General features: G+C 38.1%; 1 protein-coding gene across 4 annotated transcripts in view; it reads left to right on the plus strand.

Moving 5' to 3' along the window:
* The first annotated feature begins 9062 nt into the window (after nucleotides 1–9062).
* LOC149214779 (uncharacterized) overlaps nucleotides 9063–26368 on the plus strand; it is a 128104-nt gene continuing 110798 nt past the window's right edge. Inside the window, exons 1-6 of one of the 4 annotated variants that reach the window (XR_016250419.1) lie at nucleotides 9063–9136; nucleotides 9284–9336; nucleotides 10191–10329; nucleotides 10416–10492; nucleotides 10564–10642; nucleotides 10791–10929. The gene's annotated coding sequence lies outside the window, so the exon portion shown is untranslated. The remainder of the gene's footprint in view (nucleotides 9137–9283; nucleotides 9337–10190; nucleotides 10330–10415; nucleotides 10493–10563; nucleotides 10643–10790; nucleotides 10930–26368) is intronic. The other 3 variants (XR_016250422.1, XR_016250420.1, XR_016250421.1) reach the window with 3 other exon arrangements.

Raw genomic sequence — 26368 nt, forward strand, 5'->3', positions numbered from 1 at the left:
AATGTATTGGTTGCATGTTGAGGTGTGATGATTGACAGGAGTCCACAAATGGGCCGAGAGGGCCGGTTTATTTCATGATCTCGTGCGAGCCCATATGTTAGGTCCCTATACTACTAGTGTAACCCCTTATTGTTATTATTACAACCCCCTTATTATATTGTTGTGCCCATGTAGTCCCCATATTTTTATTATTGTGCCCCATTGAAGCCCACTATTGTTATTGTTGTGCCCTTATATTATTATTGTTATGACGGCTTTGATTATATTATGACCCCTTAGACTCCTATATATAGAAAGGAGGTTTTGTCATTTGTATCATTCAAGAATTGTTCATTTGTGTAATGTAAAGGAGGTTGCCTCCTCGAAGAGGCTGAATTATAAGGCGTTGATCTATCTTTCTATCTTTTTGTGAGCTGGTTTCATAACATTTGGTATTAGAGCTTTGGATTCTAGGGTTTTGCTACTCCAAACAGGTCATTGTGGCATTTTCGATATAACTTTTTTTCTGCAATGTTTCAGATGCTAACAAAAAAACCCATTTAGGTTGAAATCGTTCTGAACCCTAGGTCCGAATTTTAGAGCTTTTTGCACTATATTTGCGGAGATATGATCTTAGGAAGTTGGCCTTTTTGTAGACTCCCAAATTATATTACAAATAGGTGACTTGAGGAAAATAGTCATAACTTTTGTTTTGAGCATCAGATTGAAATTTCGTAAGAAGTTGCAGAAAGAGGATGGACTGTAGTTTCCTGTGTATATTTTTTAGATCCTAAGGTCAAAACAGTGACACGTGGCACTTCATACAAGTTCACTCTTTTGAAAAGGTATATAATCAGGTCATATTGGAAGATTGTTCATAACTCTTTCTTGGAGAATTTAAATTGAATCAGACTGGTGGCATTAGAAAGAGAACACAGAGGGCTACTGCTGATCGCAATTTCAGAACTTAAAGATCCGAAAGTACAGAGTTACAGTAGTTTCAAGATCGGGCTCTTGAAATCAAGAAAAAGCGAGATGAGGAAGTTTGATGGCAGGGATCCAGTAAATTGGATACTACAGATGGAGAAATATTTTGATCTACATGGTGTACCACTATTACAAAAGGCATGTATTGCATCTTCATATTTAGAACAAGATCAATTTTTATGGTATAAAGGGCTTTGTTCTCGTAAACAATTTGTTACCTGGTCAATTTTCATGGAGGAAATGATAGCACATTACGAGGATACAAAGAGCAACACCTTCTTTGGAGCAACGCCACAACAATTGGAAAGAGAAAAAGGGCTTTGTTACAAAGTGGAAAGTAAAATTATGGCAACAATGAAGTCTACCCCTCACAACTATAATAATGGAAGTGTTGTTTCTCCTATCCTTCCTCAACCTACAAGGGTTACACCACAACAATTGGAAGAAAAAAGAAAAAAAGGGTTTTGTTACAATTGTGATAGGAAATGCACTAAAGGTCAAAAGTGTGCTGAGAAGAAATTATTTTACATAGAGTATGAAGAGGAGGAAGAAAAGGATCAAGAAACATCAAAAGAAGAGGATATGCGCCAGGACCCAACCCCAGAGAAAGAAGAAATGAATTCGACCATATCTTGTAAAGCATTGGCAAGAATTACCACTCCTCAAACTCTCAAGATAGAAGGACATATCAAGAAGAAAAAGGTTCAAACAATGAAATATCAGGAAGAAAAGTATCAAGAAACATCAAAAGAAAAGGATACTCACCAGGAACCAACCCTAGAGAAAGAAGAAATGAATCCAACCATATCTTGTAATGCATTCATCGGAATTACCACTCCTCAAACTGTAAAGATAAAAGGACATATCAAGAAGAAAAAGGTAATAGTGTTGATTGATTCGGGTAGTACCCATAATTTTATTAATTGTAAGATAGCCAAGGACTTGAATTGATTCCTAGATCCAGCACCAGAGTGTCAAGTGACAGTTGTAAGTGGAGGAACCACAAATTGCTTTGGAAAGTGCCATAACATCAAGCTATCCATGGGAGAATATGTATTGAATAGCCCAATGTTTTCCGTTCCAATGGGTGGTGCTGATGTTGTACTAGGAGTCCAATGGCTACAATCCTTGGGTACAATAGCTTTTAATTTTCAAGAAAATTTTATGAAATTTTCTTCGGAAGGAAATGAAGTTGAATTAAGGGGTATCACAGGGAAACTAGGAAAGCTAATCAACTTTGAAAGAATGACAAAGCTTCTAAAGAAAGAACAACGAGGTGTAATTGCACAATTATGTTTGCTAACTGTTCACACATCGAAATCATGTATTTCCCCAGATCTCCAAAAAGTCTTGGACAATCATTCCAAGGTATTTGAGACTCCTAAAGGTCTCACACGTATTCGTGATCATGATCATGGTATTCATTTTATTCTAGGATGTGTTCCTCCAAATGGCAAGCCTTATAGATATCCATATGCCCAAAGGAGTGAAATTGAAGATATGGTTGCAGAAATGGTAATGGTTGGTACAATTATCCAACCAAATTTGATAAACAAAGGAAGGTATGAATGGAAGAATGGCGACCATAGTGGGAGACGAACCCACGACGAAGCATGGTGGGAACTCATTCAAAAATCGTCGAATATCCCAGTTCCAACAATATTGCTATAACTTGACAAGGAAGGAAAAAGCATATTGGAACCTGGAGAATTTATAGAACCGAGAACTCGATAGCTACGAAATCAATCAATTTTAGAGTATCTCATCAAGTGGAAGAGCTTACCCACTGAAGATTCCACATGGGAGGACAATAATTTTATATAGAAGCATCGAGAACTACTCAAGCGTTGAGGACAACACTTTTTGAAGGAGAGGGACATGTTAGGTCCCTATACTACTAGTGTAACCACTTATTGTTATTATTACAACCCCCTTATTATATTGTTGTGCCCATGTAGTCCCCATATTGTTATTATTATGCCCCATTGAAGCCCATTATTGTTATTGTTGTGCCCTTATATTATTATTGTTATGTTGGCTCTGATTATATTATGACCCTTTAGAATCCTATATATAGAAAGGAGGTCTTGCCATTTGTATCATCCAAGAATTGTTCATTTGTGTAATGTAAAGGAGGTTGTCCCCTCAAAGAGGCTGAATTATAAGGCGTTGATCTATCTTTTCTATCTTTTTGTGAGCTGGTTTCATAACACCATACGCACAAGGGAGAATAAGTAACACCATATGGGTTGGGGACAAACTCAATCAACACTACATATGCCAGTGGTTCCTTTATCTTGTGTAGCTCTTGAAGGGCTATGGGACCATCTTGAGGAGGCCAAGTGCCTGATGTTCTAGGCTAGGTGCCTGTTATTGGATTGGGATGCTAAAGTCTGGTGGGGGTGTAAGGACTTTGATGCCTGGGGTTGTGCGCCTTAGTGAGTTGTGGAGGGAGTGGGCCAACCTTGCGAGATACCCGGAGTCATTGAGTACTGTATCGGATGCCTGCCTTGGGGCAGATGAGGTTTGAGTCGGGCACGAGCCTTGGGGCCAACCTTGGACTAGGATGCAGACTAAGGAGGCTTATGCCTGATTCTGAAAGTGGGAAAAATGACAGAGATTCCTTGGGATTTCTCGGGTGTTGTGAAACTTTCGATGCCTGTTGGTTATACTAGTTTAGCAGAGGGTGCCAGGATTATTACATGAAGTAATAAATAACAAAATAAATGTAATGTCCCTTAATAAAAAATAATAAAAATAATAAGTAATAAAAATAAAAATAAAAATAAAAATAATAAATAATAAATAATATAATGTAATATTAAATAAATAATAAACAATAAATAAAAAAATAGTAACAGTAAATAATTAATAAATAATAATAAAATAATTTAGTTACATGCTCTAAATAAATATAAATAAGAAATAAAACAAGAAAGCAGTAAAAATCAGTAAAGCTATCAAAAATTAAAAACAAACGAATAAAACAAGAAAGCAGTAAAGTTGCATGTTGACACATGGAGTGTGTGCATGTGGTTCCCCTTCCAATGTTTGCTCTATTTAATAGATGGGGAGGAAGATGAGAGGCATTCCATTATTCCATGATTCCACCATCCATTCTCTTGGGAGAATAATGTTGTGAGACCAAGGATACCCTGGCAGTAGTACGTTGATTGAGGGCTCGAGGGTGGCCAGTTGTAGCAAGATTTTGTGCAACTGAGCTTACGGTTGGGTGGAGAGTCGTCCACAAAACTTTGTTGCAGTTAGCAGACTCACAGGTAAGTGTTTCTACTCATAGTTTTGAAAATAATAAAAACTTAACTTCAGGACGAAGTTTCTTAAAGTGGGGGAGTATATAATGTTCCTTAATAATAAATAATAAATAATTAAAATAGTAAGTAATAAAAATAATAAATAATATAATATAATATTAAATAAATAATAAACAATAAATAAAAAAATAACAATAGTAAATAAATAATAATAAAATAATTTAATTACATGCTCTAAATAAATATAAATAAGAAATAAAAGAAGAAAGCAGTAAAGTTGCATGTTGACACATGGAGTGTGTGCATGTGGTTCCCTTTCCAATGTTTGCTCTATTTAATAGATGGGGAGGAAGATGAGAGGCATTCCATCATTCCATGATTCCACCATCCATTCTCTTGGGAGAATAGTGTTGTGAGACAAAGGATACCCTGGTAGTAGCATGTTGATTGAGGGCTTGGGGGTGGCCAGTTGTAGCAAGATTTTGTGCAACTGAGCCTACGGTTGGGTGGAGAGTCATCCCCAAAACCTTGTTGCAGTTAGCATACTTCAACTGAAATCACAGGTAAGTGTCTCTACTCATAATTTTGAACTTTGATGTTAATTAGTTGATAATTGCATGTTGATTATAAATTACTTGATTAATCTAATTAATTACTTGTTTATTTTTGGGCTGTTGCAATAATAGATACATAACAAAATCGTTTGCATTTAATGAAAACACAATAAAATAGTAGAATCAATTATCTATTTTTAATCAATTAGGCTACCACAAAATTACTAAGGAGAAAATACTGCTCCACCCAACCAATGAGTTCAAGTACCCTTTACCAACACTCCCCTGACCCAGTGCACTTCTAGAATAGTTCTTTTGATAGGGACCAAAACAGGTCCACCTAGAGCTATTTGACCACACCAAGTTTGTCTAGGTTTGTCATTGACCTTACAGGTCTAATAGGGAATTCCAATGGCCAACCAGTGCAAGCATCCCTTCCTTCCTCAACAATGTCCTCTCTAAGGAATCATTTCCATTTCCTCTCTTGGACCTCCACCAACTAGGTTCCAAGTCTCTTGGTCGCCTCATGATTTTTCTCTCACTCTCTTGGCTCCCCCTATCTAAGATAATTTATCTCTAGCGAGACGAATAACTGCCTTTTAACTAGGAATAACCATCTTTTAGCTGTTTGGTCAGTGAGACTCTCACTTAACATATTTTCTCTTGAGCAAGTCTTTAGCAGGCCACAACCAATTTTAATTAATAAAATTAAACATAAAATAAACATTCATGTTTGTTACCTATTTATGTCACTCCTTTTTTATAGCCCAAAGTCTCCCAAATTAGTGCACTAAAAATAAATTAAACATTTACATTTCACTAAAAAGTATTACAATTTTAAATACCATATTATTTATAATTTGTTTTCTCATACTATAAAATTATTAATAAAATCTTATTCCAATCACTTTTGAAAATATTTTATCAATAAAGTAAATCTAGACCCTATTTTTCTTCCCTTAATAACCAAATATTCTTGCAACTAAATTTGTCCTTTACTCCACTCCCTTCCTCATCCTGTGGTAGCTAAATATTCCTTTATTGCAATGTTATCCATACTTAAATTTTTTTAAATATTTCTTTTATAAAATTCTCACATTAAAATTCAAATAATTTTTTTTACAGTAAAGGCATAGTGGATTTTCATTTTTTTTACCTAAATGTTTTATAAATTTAAATATTTATTAATCCAATAAAAATTTAAATACAAATTTTTGATAATAAAAATATTTATAATTTAAAATCAAATAATTTTTTTAATAATAAAAATATAAATATTTTAAAATCAATATTTTTAATAATTAAAAATATAAAAAAAAATATCTATAAAAAATAGCTAGGAAAAAAAATTATAAAAATAAAAATCAAACCCGACAAAGGACCAAAGTTGGCCAAATGATATTTACAAGAAAAAAGATTGTATTCTTCTAATTAGAAGAAGGGAGAGGCTAGAAAAAGTAAAATCAAACCAGAAGAAAGTTGGCGGATGGGATGCCTATTATGCTATCAAAAAAGCTATAAGCTATCAGTTCATATATACAGATGGAATGCCTATTATCATATCAAAAATATTGTAAGTTCTCCGTTCAAGGCGCCTTGCCAGTTTGAAAGGGAGGGAGAGTATTCTTGCATGCTAAAAATGTAATTTTAATAATAATAATAATAATAATAATTATAATTATTATTATTATTATTATTATTATTATTATTTAATTTAAATATTAAAAAATATTTTTATTATATTAAAAATATGATATCATAATTATATTTTTAGATATAACTTTATTATATAAAAAAATATATACGATTTATTTTATTATATCAAAATTACATTTAATTTTATAATATTTACATATATTCTAACCATTAATAAATATAAATAAATTATATATATATTATATAAAATTTATTGATTATGATGGTTACATTTACTTAATATTTATACCAAATAAATCTAAGTAAATTTATGTTTCTGTTGTACAAATACATTAATAACATAGGAGATCATAGACTTCCCAAGCTAGCTTTAAATTCCATCGAAAATCATCTAAGGCTCAAACAGTGGTGGCATAGCTCAAAGAAGAAAATTAATTTAGCAAAGTTTAGAACGAACTCTCATGAGCTCAATAGTGAAACAGGTCGTTGGACAGTTCCTAAAACACCATGGACGGAAAGAATCTGCCATCTCTGTGATAATGGGAACATTGAGGATGAAAACCACTTCCTCTTAGAGTGCCCCGTGTACAACCACATTAGATCTCTGTCCCATAGGCTATCTTTAGCCTCGTGGACGTTAAAATAATTTCTTTCTTTCTTTCTTCTAATCTTTGTTGCAATACTAACCTTCCTAGCCTTTTACAATGTCAAAATTACAGTGAGCTTGGGAAGCTTCTCTTTTCTCTCCAAGCTTTTTGAGCATAGAAATAAAACCTTAAATCAAACTAAATAATTTGTTTCTCTAGGTCCAATAGACCAAAGTTTGATCTTAGTGGACGTTAACCACCACCACCATCATCATCACCATATATAAAATTTCTAATATATATTTATCATAAAAAATTATTTAATATATTGAATTTTATAATTTTCATATCTATCTTAATTCATAATATAAGAAACTTTGAAGAATAAAATATTGAAAACATATAATTAGTTCATCTTAAAATCTCTACAATATAAATACAAAAATAAAACTTTATTCTTTTCTTTTTTATTTATTAAAAAATACTTTGTTATCAAAGTTTTCTCCTAAATTTTGATATGAAATATTTTAAACAAATTTTATTCCTCCATTTAAAAATATTTTATCACTAAAATAAATATGCAACCTATTCTTCTTCTTCCCTTTATAACCAAATATTCTTGAAACTAAATGTGTCCTTTACTCCGTTGCCTTCTAGAAACTAAATATTCTTCTGCTACCCTATTATTCATACTCTATTTTTTTTTAATAATATATCCCATATATTATAACATGGTTTTTCATAAATCCGAATATATCTAATAAAATCTTACAACTAAAAAATAAACATAATTAAAAATATCGAAAATCAAATAAAAATATATATAATTTAAAATCAATTTTTTTTATTAAAAATATTAAAAATTAAATAAAAACATTTATAATTTAAAGCCAAATAAATATGCTGAGGATATCACGAAGAAGGAAAGACGCTTAAAAAAATAAAATCAATCCAGACAAAAGCTGGCCAAAGGATATTTACAAAAGCATAGGATCTGTTTCTACTCTATTTCGTGTAGCCAATTCAAATTTGGAATGTAAGCGGATGGAATGCCTGGCCTCGATATCATATCTAAACGCCATAAGCTATCAGAGTGCCTTGACCGTTTGAAAGGGAGAGTATATAAGACGTTCTCGCATCCCAAACATGTCCAGACTTTCATCTTTTCTTCTGTTTCTTTACATTGCATGGGCTTGCCTTCTTTTCTTTCTTTTCTGTAGATGTTTGTTTCCTCTGTTGCATGGCCATGCATCTTGGTTTTTATAGTCTTTTAATTTTCATCTGATTTTCCGTTTTGACTGTAATTTGTGTGTTCCTTTTCGTTTTAAATGTAATTCATCATTCTTTCTTTTGCCCTGGGTGTTTGAATCGATTGCCCTGGTGATTTTATTTTGTTCCTGTAACGTAGAGCAGGAGAATCAATGAACATATGTTACCTATTGGAGCGGAGGGCAGGTAGGGGGGTTGTTTTTCAATTTATATATGTTCAGGTAGTTTTATTAATAAATGTGTACAGCGAGAAGCCTTCTGGTAGATAACGGTTAATAATTTTTTCCTGGTTTTAGCTGCATAGAGCCCTAATCATTAAACCGATTGTCTTCATTATTTCTACATCACAATGAAGCTGTGAGAATTGCAAGGGCTTTACCATAGATATAATGCTTATTTTCTTTGGCAATTCTTGCTTATGGGTTTCGATCTGGTTAATAATTTTGCCACATGTGAAAGGTAAGTTTATGAGACGAGAAACTTTGATTTCTATACCTGTCTTATATTTATTTGCCTCAATCTGCCTCAGGTCCGGTGTTCAAATATTTCTAAAATGGTGTTTATATGGTTTGCAGTATGGGAAAACGAGATCGCAACGCAGGACATGATACGAATGTGCCAAAGGACAAAGGATGCTCGTACACCTTTTGGTCTCATCATTAGGTAAGGTAAGCGAACATCTTTTAATTCTCGGTTTCGAAGACATAAAACATTCACCAATCTAGTTTATTTAACAATATTGTAACAGGTGGAGTGAGCTTCACACGCAGGCGGCGGGACAGGCAAAACGCCGGAGGATGCTCGTACACCCTTTGCTTCATCATTCCGTAAGGTAAGCGACGATCCTTTAATTCTCGGTTCCAAAGACAGATAAAACATTCACTAATCTCGTTTAATAATATTGTTAACAGGTCGAGAGCAGAGTCTCCACCTGATTTGTCTTTTATTTTCTCAATTAGTTTCTGTAAAATGGTTTCAGCGAACTTGGACACGCGGAAAGAGACAGGACAGGATGTAAACGGGCGAACGGATGTTCGTACACCTTTTCCTTTCATTCATTATAAGTAGTAAGGAATGTACGGATCCTGCAACTCCTCCTTTCCTAAAGAGATGAAAACATTCATTGATGTCGGTATCTCGTAGTCTCTGCTGGTACATATTAGATGATGAGTTTTAACATGAATTTTTTCCATATTTCCTCTGCTCGCATTCTTTTTTCAGGATAGATCGCCAGATATGGTTTTGCCTGTTAGATAACGGGCTGCATTAATTTGTGTGTTCCTTTTCGTTTTAAACGTAATTCATCATTCTTTCTTTTGCCCTGGGTCACGGGTGTTTGAATCGATTGCCCTGGTGATTTTATTTTATTCCTGTAACGTAGAGCAGGAGAATAGATGAACACATGTTACCTATTGGAGTGGAGGGCAGGTATCGGGTTGTTTTTCAATTTATATATGTTCAGGTAGTTTTATTGATAAATCTGTACAGTGAGAAACCTTCTGGTAGATAATGGTTAATAATTGTTTTCTGGTTTTAGCTGCATAGAGCCCTAATCATTAAACCGTTTGTCTTCATTATTTTTACTTCACAATGAAGCTGTGAGAATTGCAAGGGCTTTACCATAGATATAATGCTTAATTTCTTTGGCATTTCTTGCTTATGGGTTTCGACCTGGTTAATAATTTTGCCACAGGTGAAAGGAGGGTTTGCAGCAGGTGAAAGGGGGGTTTATAGACGAGAAACTTTGATTTCTATACCTGTCTTATGTTTACTTGCCTCAATCTGCCTCAGGCGCGGTGTTCTGTCTTATGTTTACTTGCCTCAATCTGCCTCAGGTGCGGAGTTCAAATATATCTAAAATGGTGTTTATATGGTTTGCATTGCAGTGAATATGGGAAAACGAGATTGCAACGCAGGACAGGATACGAATGTGCCAAAGGATGCTCGTACATCTTTTGGTCGCAGGACAGGATACGAATGTGCCAAAGGATGCTCGTACACCTTTTGGTCTCATCATTAGGTAAGGTAAGCCAACTTACATCTTTTAATTCTCGGTTTCAAGACATAAAACATTCACCATTCTCAACAATATTGTAATAATATTGTAACAGGTGGAGTCAGCTTGACACGCCGGACAGGCAAAGTGCCGGAGGATGCTCGTACGCCCTTCGCTTCATCATTACCTAACGTAAGCGACGATCCTCGGTTTCCAAGACAGAAAAAACATTCACTAATCTCGTTTAATAATATTGTTAACAGGTCGACAGGCACCTGATTTGTCTTCAATCCGGCGAACAGATGTTCGTACACCTTTCGTGCATTATAAGGAGTAAGGAAGGTACGGACCTTTCAACTCTCGCTTTCCTAAAGAGACGAAAACATTCATTGATGTCGGTATCTCGTAGTCTTTGCTGGTACATATTAGATGATGAGTTTTAACATTAATTTTTTCCATATTTCCTCTTCTGTTCGCATTCTTTTTCCAGAATAGACCACCAGATACGGTTTTGTTAGTTAACAGGCTGCACTAATTTGTATGGAGCGCTGAAAGTACTCTTATCGTTCGAGCTTTTGGAAGGAGTCATGGATACAAGCCTGCTGAAGAATATCACGAACCTCCGTCATGTAGGTACACATTGTTTTGGTTGGATGCTTTATGTTGGCTGTCTTTTTCCTTTTCATTTTTATCCATTGGCTAGGCAATTTAATTTGTATGTTGTTAATTTTTTTCTTAATTTATATATTTTTCTAATTTATACATTTCAGACGAGCTTTAAACTTCTGGTCATGTATATCGATGTTGTTATTTTTCTTTTCTAATTTATATAGTTCATACGAGCTTTAAAATTTTAGTTATGCATATCTATTTAATGGATAATGGGATTCCGCCTTGGTAGAGAATGACAGATAGCTGTAGGAGTTGTATCATGAAACCGTTTACTGTATAAATTTAAAATTGGTTTTCATAGGTCCTGCCAGTTGAAGATAGCCATGCAGTCCAAAACTTATCTTTCTTCTCCATTCAGTGATTTCATGGTCCACTACTAATTTGGAATTCCCATGAAAGTTGATATCATTTAATCCTGTTTCTTAAGCTATGGTCATTAGAATGGTGGTTGCAGTAATCTCTGCGAAATTGTTAGTGCCCTGTGCCAGATCACATTCAAAATGATTCCATGCTCATTAAAGATATCTAGGCCGCCTCCTGCTCCACATGTGTTTGGATTGTTTTTTGTTAGTAGCACTGTCAAAACAGCCATAAGGACTGTTAGAGTTGATCTGTAGGTTCCCTGACTGCCCCTTTTTAAAACTTATCTGCCTTATCAAAATTTCTGTAGGACCCTTTTATCCTCCAACAACCCCGAGCATCATATACCAGTTCTCCTTCTCACTTTCCTTTTCCTCCGTTCATCTCTTTTACAGCAGACCGTACCTTCTTAGTAAGTTAAGGAGAACATGATTTATGTTTCCTCTATTCTATTTCCAGAGGAAATAAAGTCCAGGACACTGCTATGATAATTTTTGTAGATAATCCCATGTTAAGATTCTGTTCTTCAAGGAAAGCCATAGAAATATCCTAGTAGCATGAAATTTTCATAAGTGTCATCTCCATATTTCATCATTATGGGTCCTCAAGGCTATCGTATCCAACTTTCACTTCATATAAACCTCCTTACTTGTTTGTTGTCTAGAGAACGTTGTTAGGTTGTTCAAGTACTCTGGTTGAAGGTTTAATTTAGCCCATTTGCATCTTTCTTCCATTACTCTATTATATGGGCCTGAATCCCCAAATCACTAGCCTTCTTCTATAGCCTACTGTCCACCAATTAACTTGTTCTTGACTATAAACATCTCTGCTGTAAGTTTCTATCATGAAGGAAATTTATGACTTGTTGAGATAACATGGGCACCTCTAGACCTCCAATCCAAGGGTCGCTTCTGATTCAGACCCACTGTGCATTTCCTACTAATTAGTTGAGATTGTCTCCTGGGAGAAAATATGTTTCCATCAATTGTCCCAGTTCTTTTATGGTTAGGGCATCAATATATTCTTTTCAATAAATGATTGTCAAATCTCTTTAGTAGACATGATCCTCCAAATCATTTTGCAGCAAGATCATTTGATAAAATGGGTATTACCTTCAATCCCCCGCCTCCCCTTTTTTTTCTTGGGTTTTGAAATATTCTTCCAACAAACTAGGGGAATACCTCCTTTGTTTCTTTTTCTAGCCTATAGATATCTAAAACAGACCTTACTAATGTTGTTGAGGATCCCTTTAGGTATATAGCCATGCCATCAAATGAAATGGCGTTACCTCTATCACAGTACTTATTAATGTCAGTCTGCTTTTAATAGATATCGACCTGTTGCATCACCAGTTGAGTTTTATCCCTTTTATTAGGTGGGAACCTAGGTACTTCAAAGTTCATAGAGTAGTCAGTTTTTTTTGACATGGAAAGGCAGTGAAGTCTTGATCCTTTCTTATCTGTCATCACTAACCTGATACATGATTATACTAGATTTTTCTAGACTGATTTCCATCCTCATTACGAAGCAATAATACTCTATTGCTTTCCCTATGTACTTTGTTTCTCTGACTGCTGCCATTCCAAAGAGAACATCATCTACAAACATGTGAGAATTGTTGGGGAATGGTGTTAATTGTGCTCCTTTGAAGTTCCTGTCTACTTTTAGATTATTCATGTACTTCTCAGGCCTTCTACCACCCACAAATGTGAGACAAAGGGCAACCTTGTCTTAATCCTTTTCCAGGTTTGGAGAAATGTGTGGGAAAGCCATTTATCAATGCTACACAAGTGGTTGTAGAGTAGCATTACTTTATCAAAATGTTAGTTAAGAGGCTCAAAATGTGTATGTGGAGTAACAACAACTGAGTCTACCCTATCATAGGATTTTGATAATTCCAGTTTGATGACCATGGCTGGTATCTTCTTTTTGATTGAATCAAGAGCCTCCTGAGCTATGCAAACTGCTTCAAAAATTTGACTTCCTTCTCAGAACCCAGAATGCTCATCAAAGAGAACCCTGGATAGGGTTTCATTCTTCTTGCTACTTACATGAGATTATGGTATTCTCCTAGACCATTCACAATTTAATATCAAGCATCACTATATTAATATTTTAAAATATGTGGCTTTTTTTGAAATGTTCAGACGTTGCTGCATTAATAACAACTGTTTAAAGTATTTTCTCCTAGCATTTTGTAAATTGAGATTTTTGAGATCAAACACATCTTTACCAAGGACAAGTGGAAAAAGTTCAAGTAAGGTGGTAGTTAGTGTAGCATCTGCTTGAGCTGAAAGACCTCACCTCGAGCATATCGGATCCCATAATATTGCCGCGCAAATACCTCAAGACATGTTTTGCCACAGTTTAATGCACTTTCCTCTGCACCACCATGCACTGACTAAGAATTTACTGCATAGAATATATCTGGCCTGGTGTTGACCAAATACACGATTGATCCTATCAACTTCCTGTATAAGGTGAGGTCTAACTCCTTGGATGCATCTATTTTCCTCCAATTAGTGATCATGGGAGTAGACACGACTTTGCAATCCTCCATCCCAAATCTCCTAAGTATCTCAATGCAGTATTTCCCTTGACCAAGGAAAATCTCACCATTTATCTGCCATGCCTCCATGCCTAAGAAATAGTGCACGAGCCCCAAATCCTTCATCTCAAACTCAACTGCATGATCCGAGTTGACTCAACTCCCAAATTTAACCAAGATCTTTTACTCCTGTGATGTGGTTAGAATTGCATTTTAATAGAGCATAAATGAACATATGCATGCTTAATAAAATGAAAACATAATGAAAATCAACAAATCATAGACATGAGACGTTGATAATGGAGTTCGTCCAGTGTGGACTACTTCTCCGGGCCCGGTGTCAAGATGGCATTCGCCGCTTCATTCAGTGTTGGAAATGGTGAAGATGTACATGGACTATGTTTTTTGTCATACAAGGATATGTGCCCTCTACATGAGTGGCAAAATCTCCACGAGACGTTCCACGACAGGAACTATCAATCACAACAGACCTCCTATCAACATGACGTAATCTTACACATGGTGACAATGAGTATCCTGCCATCATGGCATCAAAGGGATCTCAACCAAAACACCCATGGTGACAATGAGTATCCTCGCCATCATGGAAACAAAGGGATCTCAGTCAAAACATACATAACAATCCATGATGAATACATCTCACATGAAATAGACAAAAAGATTCTGCATCATACATCAAGCAGGAATCGAAACAACATAGTACATCTCACAACAAATGATAAAAAAAGTACATGACAACAACACTTCATATACCTCAACTTTGATGTTGACTGAAGAATGGAATAGTCAGCTGCTGGATCTGAATGGACCATCGAAATTGTGGCGTCAAATGTCATAGAATCAATTGTCCACTCTCTGAAATCTGACAATCACTCCAATTTGGAAAATGGCTGAAAAATAGAAGGCTCAACTGCAAAAACTGATTGCAACATTGAATTTGTCGTCGAAAGGTGTAAAATCGACTATCCATTTTTTGAATTTTGACACCAACAAAATATAGGTCTGTAGGAATCTTTTAGATTCCCCCGTGATTCTCCAATTATTCCCTTCTCTGGGTTGGCTGGAGATCTGCAACTCAAATCAGAAAATTGATCTCGCCACTGAGATCCTTGCGAAATTCTGAGAAGAATGAGTATAAAGTTGGCTGCATTCTGGATCTGGGAAATTTCAGCCTCTAAGGAATTTGGAAGATTCCCTCAAGATTCTAGAAGATTCTCTTCCGCCCGGAATATGTAAATCCATTGCTCAAAAGGAGAATCTGACCTCGCCATTGCGTTCCCTGTGAAAATCTGAAAAAAATCACTGTAAACTTGATTACATTCTCACAAAATGATTTTTTACCTCTGGGGAAAAATCTTCAAGTTCAGGGTTCCACTCATGCATCTGGGCAAGGCATGGTTCTGCCTATCAAAATTCCGCCACTCGTGGTTCCGTCACACAGTTTTGCAATCCGCCGCTTGGCCTCACGTGCCCTTTCCCCTTCCGTGCGAATGGAAAGCGCTGGATTTTAATATACTTTGTGGGCGGACTTTACAAAGACGTCTGTTGGCCTAGTGGCTAAGTCTAGCACCCAGGTTGGAGGTGGTTCCGAGGTGGAATCCCCACACAACCAAGTTTAACACATCTGCCCTTTTAATTCGCAACGATCACTTGTATGTGTTTAACATAGCGGTTTTGGTGATGGTTTGTTTGGTTGCATATAAAATTGGGGCATGCGGTTTCGGTTGTAACCGTTTTGGGTGCATAAATGGTGCACGGTTTACGTCGTTGTTGTGAGGGTACTCTGGAGGCAGGCTGACCACACCGGCTGGGCGGGTTCAAGCCTCGCTGCGCTCGGAATAATAGGTGTCAAAGGCAGAGGTTGGGTGTGGGCCGGGTCCATCGGAGGTGGCCCACCCAACCCATAATATATAATGTTATATGTAATATATGTTTGGTTGGGTCGGCGCGGGTCACAACCTGTCGACCCATTTTTAATTTAAAAATTGTTTTAATATATATGTGGTTTGGGACGGGGGTGGCGGGGCTCATGGCCCGCCACCTCATATATATATATATATATATATATTTTTTTTCGTTATATAAAAAATTGGTCATTTTCAACTTTAACGAAAATAAGGGATATTGGGCAATTTAAAGAGGCCACAATTTCATCCGTTTTCGGGAGCTAAGTTTCCACGCCGGTTGATGGTGAATTTGTAGGATATTTAAACCTGGCCCACTGCCCAACTTTGACCGCAATTTTCACTGTCTCTATCGCCTCCATGCGAGCTCGGATTTGAGTGTTCTTCGCACCGTTGGAATCAAGGCAACAAGCACTTCGATTTGGTGCTAGTTTGGGAGTGTTCTGACCACTTTGAATTTTGACCCTTTCCGAGTCCTCTGGGACTTCTGCATGTGTCTGGAGCCACCTGGATCAATCCTCCCCACTAAGGAGCTTTTGGTCCTCCAAAAGCATGAAAATAATTTGCCACTTCTTTGTACCTTGTCTGCACTTACAAGTGTCTGATAAGTAACCCTTCTTGCTAATTTTAGGTATGTTCTATGCGTAGAGCAATTTATTTCAGTTTTCACAGTTAGCTCAATATCTTTTCTCACATCAGCATTAAAGTAAACTATAGATAGAACATAAACATAAATCGCAGAAGACAAGCCAAGACAAGAGGACACAAGATGTGGCGCTAGCCAGGGACAAACCCCAATGTGGGGAACCCTTGATCAATTCTTCTTATATGTTCTTCAATAGTTCAACAAAGAGAGAGAGAGATAGTACATTTACAACAGAAGTCAACACTTTGAATTTCTAGATAAGAGAATCGATCATCTCTACATGAGATTAGTTGAAGTCATGCTGCTTCAACTGATTCTCCAAGGTGACTCCTTCACCTATCATTGTGCTGCATCTCGTCCATATGCTTCATCTCACAGTGCTACAGCATGCTGCACTCATCATCATAGTGTTGGACCTAATGACCATGCCATGCACTTCATGCTGCTCTCCTGTCACTGTGCTTCTCAATCACTGGACTGCTCTCATCACGGATCTGCACCCAATGCTGCACTCATCACTGATCTAGTCATGTAGCTACATCATACATAGTGTTGTACTATGCATCACATCATGCTGCACCCTTGTTACATTATGTTGCATTGCTACCCATCACTATATGCTGATAGCACTATGATGTACTAGCTGTTGTCCCATGATATGTCCAACAACAACATGCCCAAATAGTGATTAGGTCATGCTGTCATTTGTTTGCACAACTATTTGCTGCGCTCTTGATTAGGGAACTTGTAGCAGCCCTAGTTTTATCCCACAGTCAACAAAGTAGCCCTTTAAGGGCTGCGACATACCCTCATAGGTCTCCTCCTAACCCACGCTGCTTGCTTAGGGTACTGTCTACCCTTGACAACCCTCACACAACCTCTAGTTGTGTATTATGGCCTGCAACCTAGCACAGCCTCTCGTTGTGTGTTATGGCCTGCGGCCTAGCAGAACAGATTGCTGTAGCAACAAACCTCCAAAAATGTGCCAAAATAACTTCCAAACAACAACGTGTTTGACCCTTAGGAACTCGGCCTAAGAGTCAGCCTTCTCGGCCCTCTTCACAGCGAACTCGGATCCTGGTTATATCATTGTTCCAGCCCTAAGACTATCCACACTTACCTCAGCCACTCAGCCTCCTGTAGCAGACTTCGGATCCCTGTTTTCCCACTCTGTCTAGACTCCAGAACTCCTCTTGTTCTCTTCTAGGTTGCTGCGGTTAGGGTATATCCATACTACCCTTAGGTAGGGCAGCGTAGGGCTTCCTCTAGTTGCGGATTAGGGCCTTCCCTTCGCTGTGGATTAGGACTCTCTTTAGTTGTGGATTAGGGCTCCTCTAGTTGCAGATTAGGGCCTCTCTTTAGTTGCGGATTAGGGCTCTTCTAGATGCGGATTAGGGCCTCTCTTTAGCTACAGATTAGGGCTCTTCTAGTCGCGGATTAGGGCCTCTTAGATCTGCAACCAAATCTCCTACAAGTTTGTGGCTAGGGCTCTCCTAGATGACCCTTCTTTAGGGCTACGTAGAATGCATCTCCTCTAGACCTCCTCTTCCACTAAAAACCCAAACAAGTGGAGAGTGAGATCACAAGATATGATTATCAAATGACTTGAAGTCCTCCTTTATTTATACTAAAACGTTGAGCACAAGCGGGGTATATTTGGTTGCTGGCCAACCTTAACGAATTGTCCCATAACACAAATAACTTCATATCTCCATAAATACTTATCGGAATCGGATGATCTTTAGATCAATCCTACACCTCTCGATGAGAGGGATCCAAGAAAAATATTAGCTTCCATTAATAAGATGACCTACATGGAGTTTGGCCCTAGTTTCCAATTTTAACACTTCTTCTTCACCTTTGTCCTTCAGAGCCATAAGCGATGAGGCGACACCTGCATCCCCTACAAACCTGTAGTACAATTTTGTAAATTACATGCTTGATTTATAAGACCAAATAATGACCCAATCATCCCATACTTGCCATGAGTTTTTAACACATACTCTGTGGTCAAGTTTACATCAAAATGGAAATAATACCCCAACTATGAAAACAAGGCCAAAATATCGTTGTTGCTTCAAGAAGTGATGGAAGACACATCATCATTGCAACACATGATTTACAAAAATAAGGCCAAACACTATTGTTGCTTTAACAAGTGATGGAAAACACATCATCATTTTCACAGTTTAAAATGCATTACAAGATAAGGCTAGACATCATTGTTGCTGCAACAAGTGATGGAAAACACATCATCACTTTAACAGTTTAAAATGCAACATATGATTTACAAAAACACGGCCATGACAAGCTGACATATCTAGAAACCATTTTTCACTTATCAATGTGAATGGATCATCTCCCTGTGGTGGCTTTGCTTGTCGAATGTCTTTTTCAACTGGTTCATGCACCGACGCTTTGTCTTTAAGGCACTGATGGAGCCTCCAACACACGACTCTTTGATGACCACTTCTGTTGCAATGACTATTCTGTTGCAATGACTACAGTAGGTCTCCTTCCTCTAGATTTGCTTTACCTTCTTCTTTTCCTGCTGTTGAGAGGGTCTTTCATGCCTCATCCTTTTTCGTGTTGTCATTCTCTTCCAATACTCAACCAACGTATGGTTATGTAACCCACAAAAAGTACATGTTTTTCGATGCCATGTTTTACGTTCATCATTAACAACATGATTGTAATTGAAATGAACATTCGAATATTGAGACTTGTTATACCTTTCCTTGCTGTCTCTAGCGTAATTATGGTGATGAGAGCTTGCCTCAGCTCTTTCCCTGCAATGGGCATTGCCATGGGATGATGGTGATGTGTTCCCATCATTCCCTTTCCTCGACAATTTCAACGATGTCTCGGAAGCATCTGACACCTTTGAGCATTCTCCTTCGGTGTATCCCAAGCCTCCGAATAGAGGTCTTTGCATGACCTCCAATGGCTGATTTATGCCTTGGCTATTAACACCAATTTCTTCTTCTTCCTTGTACCTCATCTTGGTAAGGAGCCTCATGTTTATCCTTGTAATTGGTATTCCATATTTCCAACATAAATTATACTATGTGAAGATGAAACTGAAGGGAAATCAACATCTTTTACCTCCATTGTCGAGTTGGAAAGAACTGATGAGGGCTTCTCATCATCTGTTGTTGGTGGTTCGCTGGCTATCTTGGCGCATTCCCCAACTTCCTTCCCAACATACCCAAGTCTTGTTATTAGCTTCCATTAATAAGATGACCTACATGGAGTTTGGCCCTAGTTTCCAATTTTAACACTTCTTCTTCACCTTTGTCCTTCAGAGCCATAAGCGATGAGCCGACACCTGCATCCCCTACAAACCTGTAGTACAATTTTGTAAATTACATGCTTGATTTATAAGACCAACTAATGACCCAATCATCCCATACTTGCCATGAGTTTATAACACATACTCTGTGGTCAAGTTTACATCAAAATGGAAATAATACCCCAACTATGAAAACAAGGCCAAAATATCATTGTTGCTTCAAGAAGTGATGGAAGACACATCATCATTGCAACACATGATTTACAAAAATAAGGCCAAACACTATTGTTGCTTTAACAAGTGATGGAAAACACATCATCATTTTCACAGTTTAAAATGCATTACAAGATAAGGCTAGACATCATTGTTGCTGCAACAAGTGATGGAAAACACATCATCACTTTAACAGTTTAAAATGCAACATATGATTTACAAAAACACGGCCATGACAAGCTGACATATCTAGAAACCATTTTTCACTTATCAATGTGAATGGGTCATCTCCCTGTGGTGGCTTTGCTTGTCGAATGTCTTTTTCAACTGGTTCATGCACCGACGCTTTGTCTTTAAGGCACTGATGGAGCCTCCAACACACGACTCTTTGATGACCACTTCTGTTGCAATGACTATTCTGTTGCAATGACTACAGTAGGTCTCCTTCCTCTAGATTTGCTTTACCTTCTTCTTTGCCTGCTGTTGAGAGGGTCTTTCATGCCTCATCCTTTTTCGTGTTGTCATTCTCTTCCAACACTCAACAAATGTATGGTTATGTAAACCACAAAAAGTACATGTTTTTCGATGCCATGTTTTACGTTCATCATTAACAACATGATTGTAATCGAAATGAACATTCGAATATTGAGACTTTTTATACCTTTCCTTGCTGTCTCTAGCGTAATTATGGTGATGAGAGCTTGCCTCAGCTCTTTCCCTGCAATGGGCATTTCCATGGGATGATGGTGATGTGTTCCCATCATTCCCTTTCCTCGACAATTTCAACGATGTCTCGGAAGCATCTGACACCTTTGAGCATTCTCCTTCGGTGTATCCCAAGCCTCCGAATAGAGGTCTTTGCATGACCTCCAATGGCTGATTTATGCCTTGGCTATTAACACCAATTTCTTCTTCTTCCTTGTACCTCATCTTGGTAAGGAGCCTCATGTTTATCCTTGTAATTGGTATTCCATATTTCCAACAGAAATTATACTATGTGAAGATGAAACTGAAGGGAAATCAACATCTTTTACCTCCATTGTCGAGTTGGAAAGACTGATGAGGGCTTCTCATCATCTGTTGTTGGTGGTTCGCTGGCTATCTTGGCGCATTCCCCAACTTCCTTCCCAACATACCCAAGTCTTTCCTGATGGGGTAATTCCTCTACTTTGATGGGGTTGACAATGCCTTGGCCATTAATGCCCAAGCCTTTCCCTTCATACCCCATTCTCTTCAGCAGTTTGGAGCCAATTCCAGTGGTATGATTTTCAAAAACAGCGAAATCATCATTAGGAAACATACATGAAGTTGGAGAATTACTTTTTACCTCACATGGGAAATGCTGCAGCTTTTTCAATGCCTCGTCCTTAGCTTGCAGCTGTCGTAGCAACCTCTGTTTCTCCTCTTTCTCTTCCTGTAGAAGCATCTTCAATTCAGCGTTATCTGCTTGAAGACTCTAGTTGTTGTGCTTCAGTTCTTCCAGGGCCTCTTCCGTGGCTCGCAACTAAAGCTGCAATCGTTGTTTTTCCTCTGTCTCTTCTTGTAGAGCTTCATACATTATGTCCATCTTTTTGAACACTCTAAGCATGGTCTCGTACATCTCTTTGTCATCCTCCATTGCTACACGCTCCATTGTTCACGCTTGCAGTTCACATCCACACGAAGACCGCTCTAATAACAAACTTGATCCGAGTTGACTCAACTACCGGATTTAACCAAGATCTTTTACTCCCGTGATGTGGTTAGACTTGCATTTTAACAGAGCATAAATGAGCATATGCATTCTTAATCAAATGGAAAGATAATGACTATCAACAAATCATAGACATGAGACGTTGATAACGGAGTTCGTCCAGTGTGGACTACGTCTCTGGGCTTGGTGTCAAGATAGCGTTGGCCGCTTCATTTAGTGCTGGAAATGGTGAAGATGTACATGGACTATGTTTTCTGTCATACAAGGATATGTGCCCTCTGCATGAGTGGAAAAGTCTCTCTACGAGACGTTCCGCTATAGGAATTATCACTCACAATATACCTCCTATCAGCATGACATAATCTTACACATGGTGACAATGAGTATCTGCCATCATGGTATCAAAGGGATCTCAACCAGAACACCCATGGTGGCAATGAGTATCCAACCATCATGGCAACAAAGGGATCTCAGTCAAAACATACATAAAAATCCATGATGAATACATCTCACATGAAATAGACACAAATATTTTGCATCATACATCAAGCAAGAATCGAAACAACATAGTACATCTCACAGCAAATGATCAAAGAAGTACATGACAACAACACTTCATATACCTCAACTCTGATGTTGACTGAAGAATGGAATACTCAGCTGCTGGATCTGAATGCACCATCGAAATCGTGGTGTCGAATGGCATAGAATCGACTGTCCACACTCTAAAATCTGACACCGTCACTCCAATTTGGAAAATGGCCGAAAAATAAAGGGCTCAGCGGCAAACATTGACTACACCACTGAATTTGTGTCGTCGAAAATTGTAAAATCGACTATCCATTTTTTGAATTCTGACATCGACAAAATCTGGGCTTGTAGGAATCTTTTAGATTCCCCCGTGATTCTCCAAAGATTCCCTTCTCTGGGTTGACTGGAGATCTACAACTCAAATTAGAAAACTGATTTTGCCACTGAGATCCTTGCGAGATTCTGAGAAGAATGAGTATAAAGTTGGCTGCATTCTGGATCTGGGAAATTTTAACCTCCAAGGAATTTGGAAGATTCCCTCAAGATTCTAGAAGATTCTCCTCGGCTAAGAATCTGAAAATCTGCTACTCAAAAGGCGAATTTGACCTCACCATTTCCTTCCCTGCAAAAATATGAGAAAAATGACTGTAAACTTGATTACATTCTGACAAAATGATTTTTTACCTCTGGGTAAAATTCTCCAAGTTCAAGGTTCCACCCTTGCATCTGGGCAAAGCATGGTTCCGCCTGTCAAAATTCCGCTGCTCGTGGTTCCGTCACAAAGTTCTGCAATCCGCCGCTCGGCCTCACGTGCCCTTCCTCCCTTCGTGTGAATGGCAAGTGCTGGTTTTTAATATACTTTGTGCACAAACGTTACAAAGACGTCTGTTTAAGTCTAGTGCCTGGGTTGGAGGTGGTTCCGGGGTCGAATCCCCACTCAAACAAGTTTAACACATCCGACCTTTTAATCTGCAACGGTCACTTGTATGTGATTAACATAGTGGTTTTGGTGATGGTTTGTTTGGTTGCATATAAAATTGTGGCACGCGGTTTCAGTTGTAACCATTTTGAGCGCGAAAATGGTACACAGTTTACGTCGTTGTTGTGAGGGCGCCTGGGAGGTGGGCTAGCCGGGCGGCTTCAAGCCTTGCCGCCCTTGGAATAATAAGTGTCAAAGGCCTGCCTCCTGGGCGGCTTCAAGCCTTGCCGCCCTCAGAATAATAGGTGTCAAAGGCGGAGGTTGGGTGTGGGTCGAGTCCACCGGAGGTGGCCTGCCCAACCTGTAATATATAATGTTATACGTAATATATGTTTGGTTGGGTCGGTGGGGCTCACAGTCTGTCGGCCCATTTTTAATTTAAAATTTGTTTTAATATATACGTGGTTTGGGAGGGGGGTGGCAGGGATCATGGCTCGCCACCTCATTTATATATATATATATATATATAATTTTTTTTTTTCGTTATATAAAAAAATGGTCATTTTTAACTTTAACAAAAATAAGGGATATTGGGCAATTTAAAGAGGCCACAACTTCGCCCATTTTCGAGAGTTAAGTTTCCACGCTAGTTAATAGTGAATTTGTAGGACATTTAAACCTGACCCACTACCCAACTTTGACCGCAACTTTGACTGCCTATATCTCCTCCATATGAGATCAGATCTGAGTGTCGTTCGCACCGTTGGAATTAGGGCGATGAGCACTTCGATTTGGTGCTAGTTTGGGAGTATTCTGACCACTTTGAATTTTGTCCCTTTCTGAGTCCTTTGGGACTTCTGCATGTGTCTGGAGCCACTTGGATCACTGCAAGATCCCTCTTACACTCTTCTATGATCCCTAGTGAAACTGTGTTGGTTTTCTCTGGCCAGGAGGGCCAACAAGAGAAAATAAATGAAATTGAAAACTACTTGTAGCAAGAAACAAACACCATATATGGACAGACAGTTTCATAAATACACTACTACGTAACAAATTAAAATCAGAAAATGACATTACACAATAGCGGAAAATAAACACAAGTCACTTCATGTAAAACCACTCGACTGGAATTAAACACATAATGTTGTTCCGACCAAACATAACTGCTGAAAACAAACACATCACTTTGGAATTCGAACTCCTCCATTAACATAAACAACATTTACAAAATCTGCAAGCTTGCATAGCCTCTCCAAAAACTCTTCACATGCTACTCCCAAAAATCCTATCCCCAATTCGCATGACAGACGAACTCCCAATCTCATTACACCCACACTTCAAGAAACCCCCAACTCTAAACGTAGGATGGAATATTTTAATGTTTTTAATGAAATATCACTAACTACTTTTCCCTCCCTGTGGAATATTTTAATGTTTTTCTAATTAGCCCAAGTTCACCATTCCAACAGGCTTTGGCACAAATCCTGGCTCTTCCTGAGCCAAGTTCAGTTCGACAACCATGCTCGCTTGCATCGCCACTGTGTGAGCCAAAACCACTTCGGAATGCTAAATTGTAGGTTGCATACCAACTACTCTACTCTACGCTCTCTCTTGCACACCTCTTCCTCTCTTCCTATGGATGTCCCAACCTCTTGCTCGCAAGACCGTATCTCTCTTCTTCTCCTCTACTCTACTCTTTCTACTATCTATTGCATCCTGCATTCATCTCTATTCTTCCCTCCCTTCTTCCACTATCCATGTCCGTTGCATCTGCTTAGATTCTCTGCATGTTGTCACTTGTCGGTGCTGTTGGATTTCACTGTTTCTACTGAGTTGGTTTTTTTTGGCTACAACAATGTTTGGATTTCACTGTTTCCACTAGGTTGGATTTTTTGGCTACAAGAATGTTTGGATTTCATCGTTTCCACTGGGTTGGATTTTTTTGGCTACAACATTGTCTCTTTCTTTGTGTTGTATGGGTTCTTTGAAAAAAAAGAAAAATAGAACAGTATGATGCTAAAAATAAAATGACATTATCACGTACAACTGGTGCGATTTGTGGGCAAAATTTGGCCTCTAACCAAAATTTTAAAAAATTCCAGGCTCTGCATACTTTGGACTGGACTGTAGCTCCCTCAACACAGTGCATTGCCTAATAAAAAAACCAAAATTGCTGCGTTTAATTACGCAAGGAGCTATTCCTCTGCAATCCTTTGTCTAAAAGGATTACCAAACAACAAAAGGAAGATGGCTAATGGATCGATAGAAAATTCCCAACCCAATGCTCACAAATGTAACATACAAACAGATCTAGATGTTATGAGGAAAACATGTGCACCTAGCCTCCTCGCAAATCGGTGAAGGGTTTTGAGCTCGATGCAGAATCCCAACCCTCTACTTGAACGATCTACATCATCTACACCTGATCTCAATATCTGCACACAATCACATGTTGGAATTTCTAAGTTTAACCCGTTAGAAATTCTTCCTCTGGTTTATTTAAATTTTATTCCTATTTTTTTAACTACTTAACAAGTTATTTACCATGTAAATATTGAAAATAAACACAAGTACAATATCAACATCTACAGATCATCAACTGAAAGAAAACAAGAACACAAGTGACATTGTTATTTTTGGACCAATGTCCCCAGAAAAACCCAATGCGGGAAAACCAGTGCAGCTATTCAGAGGGTTGTATTAATATGCAGTTTATTTGAGTACATCTGTGTGCCTAAATCGGCTCACTCGACAGAGAAAAATATACGGCAACAATACCTCTATATCCGGAAACAGGTTTTTTGAAAACCTGTCCCACGAAACCCTCTCCAGCACAACTGAAGCTTAGTGCTGGCCCTTGTGGTCACTTTGTCAGCCTCCTGCTAACCTGTGTCAGCGCCAAGACCCACTGCGTCAACCTTCTGAGGCATTTCTCAGCGTCTTGGAGCCTCTGCGTGGATGACACAGTCTCTCTAGGCTCTGCGCTGCCTAAGTTGGGCTCTGTGTAGTCTGGACTGGCTGTTGCTCTCGCTCTCTCTGCTTCTGTGTTGGTCTCCCATTATTGTCCCTTCCTCTTTGCGTCGTACTCATTGCCCCTTGCTGCTGATCACTGATTCAACTTTGCTTAGCAACCTTGCTCTAGCAAAATGAATGACTGATCACTCTGGTGTGTTCTCCAACTGACCCTCAAGCCTTCTCATATACTTTTCTCGTTGGTCCATCAATGACCCGCTACTCCCCGCCTTGGTCAGCCGTCTGATCTCTTCTTG

The sequence above is a fragment of the Pinus tabuliformis genome, chromosome 1_1, assembly GCF_031772625.1.
Source record: "Pinus tabuliformis cultivar Carrire ecotype Pingquan chromosome 1_1, CPIR1, whole genome shotgun sequence".
In the NCBI taxonomy this organism is placed as follows: domain Eukaryota; kingdom Viridiplantae; phylum Streptophyta; class Pinopsida; order Pinales; family Pinaceae; genus Pinus; species Pinus tabuliformis.